The sequence below is a fragment of the Microtus pennsylvanicus genome, chromosome 4 (assembly GCF_037038515.1).
Source record: "Microtus pennsylvanicus isolate mMicPen1 chromosome 4, mMicPen1.hap1, whole genome shotgun sequence".
Taxonomy (NCBI): domain Eukaryota; kingdom Metazoa; phylum Chordata; class Mammalia; order Rodentia; family Cricetidae; genus Microtus; species Microtus pennsylvanicus.
The window spans coordinates 98,043,571-98,050,708 of NC_134582.1; the positions used below are offsets into that span (position 1 = coordinate 98,043,571).

Genomic DNA, 7,138 nt, shown 5'->3' on the forward strand with positions numbered 1-7,138 from the left:
ATGAATATTTTAAGAGATCTGGTGGTTAAAGATTATTCTTATGGAAAAGAAAGAGATGTAAGTTCTAATAAAACACAAAAGTAGCCTGGTGGCTCTCTGTCAATCATTCCCAACCTGAGTCTTCTCCCACCTATAAGGCATAAAAATTCTAAGATGTTGCTTAGAAATGAGTCTGAGCAGCAACCATGTGCAAACCTCTATCAGAGGTGGGAATGTGATCTGCTCTTATCTTTGTGTGGCTTTTATCTTTGGATCCATTCAACTGTAGGTAGAAAATATTTGGAGAAAGACATTGTAGGGAAAAAGTGGGAACTTGTCACTGTTTCCTAAACAATGGGACACAATTGTTCACCAAACCCTCCATCACTAGCGTTATTAGTCACCTAGACATGATTTTGGACATACAAGAAGCTGTATGTGGGTTTTGCCAAATTTTATGCTACTTCATATAAGGGATTTTGCAATCTGTGGATCCTGGCATTTGTGGGAGGGTCGGTGGAACCACCCTCCAACCGATACTGGGTGACCATATGGCCCTTCCTAACCCAAATTCTCACTTTGACGCTGAAATCAGGTTGACCGAGGACTGATGACAACAGCATAGGAGTGGCTGTGCTTCAGAGGAAACAAAGAGGGCCTTGTCCTTCAGTACTGCAAATAGTGCTAAAATACTCACAGGGGCTTTTTAAAAAAACCAAGCAGCCCTGGTGAGCAGTGGAATCTGTCAGGCGTTTTCTTTCTGTCTCACACACATACACACATACATTATGAAAAATCATCTGTGGTTTTCCTAAGGGGCACAACCAGCTAATTACAATTTTAAAGTCCTGCTGAATTAACAAGATTGGTATTTTGTTTGCTTTGCAGGAAAACTGCTGCGGTTGCTGCTGCTTTGAGAAGGCTTCTGGAAAAATCAGCAGTTCTGGTGCCTTGACCCCTGTGATGACTGGCAGCCATAGCACGGGCAGCCTTGAACTTGAACTTGGAGAGGCTTTGCTATGCTCAGTGGGTGACCCAGGTGTCTCCCTAGGGGCTCAGGCAGATGCCCACACCCCACTTAGTGCGCAGAGGGGAAGATGTTGCTCTGCCTCCTTGACTTTTTGTGTTTCGATGTTTGTTTGTAGTTTTGGATGCTAGTGCGGCAGCAGGTACGCTATGCTGTTTCTCGGGCTACCAGAGCAGAGCCTAAAATGCGTATCTGTAGGATACATTTGGAGAGAGAAAATGGCTTCCGGTTGTTGCACTGTGCTTCTCAAGGGGGCAGTATCACCAGAAAACATCTAAGGTTTGGGCACTTTGGTTTGCATTTCTTTGTGATCTGAAATGGGATGAATTCAATGGAGAATTTACTTGCTGGAACATAAGGCCTCTTAAGGCAAGAGACTTCACACAGGGCACCTTCTGTGTATTTTGAACTCTCTCCCAAGTGCAACAGTTTCTACCCAGTGGCTGGTTCCATATTCAGATTCATACTATACTTTTCCACAGAGTGCCCTTTGCTCTGGTCTAACGGGCAAGTTCATTCCCATTAAACATGGTGGTTTGGGGACATGATGCAAAGGGTCTATTTGTGGTTAGTCCTTAAAATGATGACCTTCAAAAGACAGTCACAAGAACTTCCTTCAAGCCCTAGATGTCACCAGTAGGAGATGGATCTGTGCACCCTGGGGAAGGACAATGCTCAGATTGCAGTGTTGGTGGCTAGAAAGTGGCTCTCCAGCTTCTGGGTAAACTGAATTTAGAAGACCAATAATCATAGTTATGCAAATTCACAGCTTTGAAATTCTCACAAGAGTCAACAGTTGTAGGGTGATAAATAAGGAAAACTGATTTCTGGTTGCAAACTGTTGTTGTTGCTCTTTATTTTGAAACAGGGTCTCATTGTGTAGCCTTGGCTCATTTGCAACTTGCTATGTGGACCAGGCTGGCTTCAAACTCATAGACACCTACTTGTACCTGCTGCAGAGTTGTGGGATACAAACATCTTATTTCCTAGCACATGGGCTATTTTCTGTCAGATGTTTAATAAGGAACATGAGCACTACTGTAGGTGACATTTAAGGGACAGAAAGCTTTGGGGCTACAGAAAGCAAAATGGGCAACATTTCTGTACGAAGACAGAACTTTACAAAGCTATCTGAAAATCCACTGCAAAGTTAGACAAATAGCTGTTGTGTTTAGCTCAGCAAAATAATGCCCCCATTTTTAGTTATAAAGCGATGTCACAATCACTATTGGCAAGAATATCCTAGTGGCCCTGTCATTGAGGGCCAACTTAAAGCCCATGGCTAATCATCAAACCCTTGCAGTCATAAGCATGCACACCAATAACTAATGCTTCCTCGTAGTAATTTCTTTCCCAACTCTGAAGGGGAAGAAGGTGTCAATTAGTGAAGTCCAGTACCCATTTTGTTGTTGTGGCAGTTGTAAAAATTTCCTTCTTTCGGCCAGTGTTCTCATGCTGTGACACAGGTCTTTCTTCCTTTGACCCATGCATTCATGGTTTCTCATATCCCCATTAAACATAAAATCAATCAATCTTTCTTTCTTTCTTTTTCCTTCCCTTCCTTCCTTCCTTCCCTTCTCCCTTCCTTCCCTCCTCCTCCTCCTCCTCCTCCTCCTCCTCCTCCTCCTCCTCCTCTTCCTCCTCCTCCTCCTCCTCCTCCTCCTCCTCCTCCTCCTCCTCCTCCTCCTCCTCCTCCTCCTCCTCCTCCTCTTCTTCTTCTTCTTCTTCTTCTTCTTCTTCTTCTTCTTCTTCTTCTTCTTCTTCTTCTTCTTCTTCTTCTTCTTTTTCCTCTTCCTCCTCCTCCTCTTTCTCTTCTTCTTCAAAAAGAACACACACCCCCACCACCCCCACCACACAAACACAGGAGCAGGGACAAATAAATAGAGTTCTGACTTCAATATTCTATTACTGTGCTATGCTTAGCTGATACTATTCACTGAGTATGGAAAAGAACACAAGCCAGTGCATGTATTAATGTTCCTTGACCACAGCAGGTTGGCATTCACTTAAATGCTAAATGGGGCGCAAGGGTCTAGTTGGAAACCCTGCATGGAAGGGCATTTTCAGCTGTAAGCATGGACTCTCCCTCAGCTCGGGGCATAGATCTTCTGAGAGACATCAGCTTTTGTTCTAACACATGTTGGCAGACACTTGGGCCTGCCACACGCGGAAGGGACAGCTTAGGTCACCTACAGGCATGATTTGTTGGCCACCTGAATCTACATGATGACCCCACAATTAGTGGGTATGATTTCTTTAGTTTTTGTTTTCCAAGGCTTAGAAAGGAGGCTGCTGGGAGTGGCTCTTCCAACTTGCAGTTAAGCTTGCGCATTTCGGTAAGAAGGTGGGTAGCCCCATGCCAGGGGCAGCATTTTATAGCCCAGACTGAGTTACAGAGGTGCAGGAGCTGACCAGTCTGTCTTCGCCTGTCCCCTCCATCCACACCCACACGGCTGCTTCAGCATAACTTGCTAGATGTCAGCCGTGGTGGGAAAGGGGCTTCGCAAAGCCAGGGAATCAAGCCAGACACCAGTGTGGACTTGGAAGTGGAGCCTGTCTGTTCTGGGGCTCTTGTCATCAACTTTTCCAAGGGGTCATAGGATTTTAAGGGACTGCCTGCACTCCACCCTCTTCACGAACAGGAGGGCTCTGCTCACCTCCCTTTGATGTCTGCAGAAGTTGTTTTCTTGAGCATCACAAGGCAGCAATGGGCACTTCCTGCTGCTCAGAGAGAAATAGCCTGCAAATGTCCATGTTCAGATTTCGGGAGACACTAACCCTTACCCAGATATTTAAGAACAAGAAAGAAGGGGCATATGTTTTCATTCGCTTCACAAAAATACTTTGGAAGAAATTTCTCTGACATAGCTTAGGGCAAAGCTTTATAGGTTAAATTAGGTAACATGTATGTATTAAGACCCATTAGCTTACTTTTGCTGTCTTTTTGTCCAACTGATATTAATTTATTTTGTTTCTTTGAGAATGTAAATAGGCATGTCTAGTTTGATGTTTTGAAGAACATGTGTGTGCTTATGGAAATTAACATAGTCAATTTTCTTCTTGTTTTGGAACAGAAATATGGATTTTATACTAAGGAAATGAAAACTACACTCTTAATTCATTCCTTCTCCTCCCCCTGCATCCCTACTGCTCCCCTTTACTCCCTTGCCTGGGCAGTGGGGTGCCAATGTACATACATGTGCTTGTTTAGCTTGGGCTGTGGGCCAGCTCATTTGGAAAATTTATTTATGAAAGTATAAGCAAGAGGGGGCGGCGGGGGCCTGTGGGCTGCAGTGGTTAGGCTCGGCTCTGCCATCCCTGTGGGCCTCACTGGCTGGAGCTCATTGCCCAGTGTCTCCAGAACTCAGACACTGTGCTTGCTTTTTAAATTTTTTCTTCGCTTGTTTCTTTTTCTTGAGTTAGAACGAAGTCTGTCTCCTTCATTATGATATTCCTCTAAGAGCCAGCCAGGCTATCTGCAGGCCTGACTCCTCCCTCCTTCTTTCCTTCCCTCCCTCCCATCCTTCTGCCCTTCCTTCTTCCTTCTTTCTTTCATGATAGAAATGGACCCCAGGACCTTGTGCATGCTACACACATGCTGTACCACTAAACTGCACTTCAACTCCCCCGTGACTTTTTGAGATGAAAATTTATTTTCCAAATGGCAGAGTGCCTTTGGTGCCACAGGAAAGTAGATAGTGACACATTCGATGTTGGCTTTCGGGTTCAGAGTGTGTCCTTGTGCGGCTTCTCTCCAATCAGAAGTCCCCCACATGTCATCTCACCCCATTTTGGTGAGGTTTTTATAAGTGATCTTTCTATATGGATAGTCTCACCTTCCATGAAGACATATAAAGAATGTGACCACCCATTCAAAAGAGCAGCAGACACCTAACCCTGAGTGGAGAAGCTGGACATATGTGCATTTTGCTGTCGCCTTAGCTCGCAGATGTCCGTGTGTCCTGAAGAGGTTCATTCATGCAGATCAGAACTGGAGTGGATAGTGTGATGACTTCGTATGTCATGTATATTTTTTAATTCTGAATGTAGTATGAGCATTTGGCTGTATTTCTTTGCCTTATGACGGTGTATTGTTAGTCATGTATATGTATTATTTTGAAGAACAACATGGATCTTATTTATCTTTGTTAACGCTCTAAATTATTCAATAAAGAAGCTTTGGTAAATGCAACACAAATCCCTTCCTTTTTGATGGTGACAACATCCTCAGTGAATGGCTGAACAAAGGGGCAATGGAACTAGAAAGCCTGAGAGCCACTCTTAATAGCATAGTCTTTCAAGTTCTTTATTACTTAGTCTGAGATGGCACAGGCCTGTGGTCCCAGCTACGTATGAGGCTGAGGAAGATGATCGATCACATGAACCTAGGAGATGACGAGTAAGACCATGATATCCTATTATATTAAAGTCTCATTCCTAATGTAAACGTGCAAATATATGGGAAGCATTTGTCACCAGCCCACATATTGGTTAGATCTTACTTATTTCACCAATTAAAAATAATTGCAATGCCTATTATGCTAATTAAAAAGCTTCTGTTATTGAACAAATAAATATAGGAAACGAAGACAGGAATTCTAATTTTAAACGTTCCCTCCCAGCCTCTGGGGTACAGTCTTGATTAAGTCAATATATTCTGGATCTTACCTCACTTCCATAAGAGTGTTTTATAGGAAATCACAGACAAATTCACCCTGCTTGGCCACAAAATCTCACATAATCCTTTCTAGAAAAAAAAATTTTATTTTCGCTTCTTCCCTTAGTTTCTCGTTGAGTTGCCTGAGGGATACACAAGTCCCCAGGAGTGGACTCCTCCTCCCTGTGTTCCCCTGATGGCAGTCTCTGCTCCAAAATGCACAGTTCCCAAAGTGCCCCCCCACCACCCCAGCACAGCATATCATCCCAGAACCCTTGCTGGGGACTGGGCAGTTAAACTAGAGCGTTTGTCCTCTTAGGTCCTATGAGGAATGTTCCAGCAAAGACAGGAAGCAGCAAAGACAGCTCCCAAGGACACTGGGGCTACTCCACACTCCTGGCAGAATAGCTCTTCTGAGCCTCACTCCCTTTTAAAGGAAATCTTACAATTTCTGTGGTGAGTGGAAAGCTACCTTTGTAAGTCTCCATCTGCCTACCTCCACTGCATCAGTTTCTCATCTTTCCACCCCAATTTTGGGGAGCACTTGATGGAGCACCCTGTAGAGATCTCAGGTTGCATTGTTGGTCTCCTGGGCTTCTCTCTTTTTCTCCTTGAATCCTCCACATTGAGGATCATTTTATTTTATTTTATTTTTTTGCAGTGTTGGGGATCCAGTCCAATGTCTTGAATGTGCTAAGCATATGTTCTACCCTGATCCAAACCTCCATCCCTTGTTTATATTTTTAAGTCTAATCAGGTCATGTTAAAAGTTAGAAGCGTTACATGTATTAGTGTCATTTTAAGATCTTCATGTGTCCATGCGATAGCTCTCCCATCCCATCTGTAGCACGTCCTTCACTCCCTCAACCTTAAGCTGTACTACAGCTTCTAGGCCTCTGAGGGGCCACACTAAGGCAACTTTTCATGGTTGGCCTTCAAGGGTGGAATGTTTTAGACATTATGTAGATTTATCTGCCTTTAGAACACAGAGCACTGAAGGGTTAGGTCAATGGTGGTGGTGTTTTTCTTTATTATAACCATGGCTAGAAAAGCCATGACTGGGACTGAAAGATCCATTTCTCAGTGTTTCAGTGCAGAACTGACAAACCAATGCCAACCATGGCAGAAGCCTTCGTCTCTTGCCATGCAGACTTTCCCACAGGTCTGATTCTGTGACCACATGCCTCTCAGAGCAATAAGCTAAGGGGGAGAGAGTTATAAAAGGATCCTAGCAGCAACACTCCAGAATTCCCACAATGCTTTTTGTGTGGAAGGAGACACAATAAGAAATGAAAATCATAGGAAGCATTGTGAGGCTGGTCATCATTGTCCACTGTAAATGGTGGTTTGTCTGTCCTTCCCTGTCCTGCAATTGTTTCTAAATAACCACTCAGAGGCTTAATACTAACTACAGACTGACCTATAGTTCAGGCTTATTATTAATTAGCTTTTACATTTAAATTAACCCATTTTTA

At 43.7% G+C, this 7,138-nt stretch overlaps 1 protein-coding gene across 3 annotated transcripts in view; it reads left to right on the plus strand.

The window, feature by feature from the left end:
* Mylk4 (myosin light chain kinase family member 4) overlaps window positions 1-4,591 on the plus strand; it is a 79,955-nt gene extending 75,364 nt beyond the window's left edge. For all 3 annotated transcript variants that reach the window (XM_075969958.1, XM_075969957.1, XM_075969959.1), the window contains one exon: window positions 868-4,591. The gene's annotated coding sequence lies outside the window, so the exon portion shown is untranslated. The remainder of the gene's footprint in view (window positions 1-867) is intronic.
* Window positions 4,592-7,138: the final 2,547 nt, after the last annotated feature.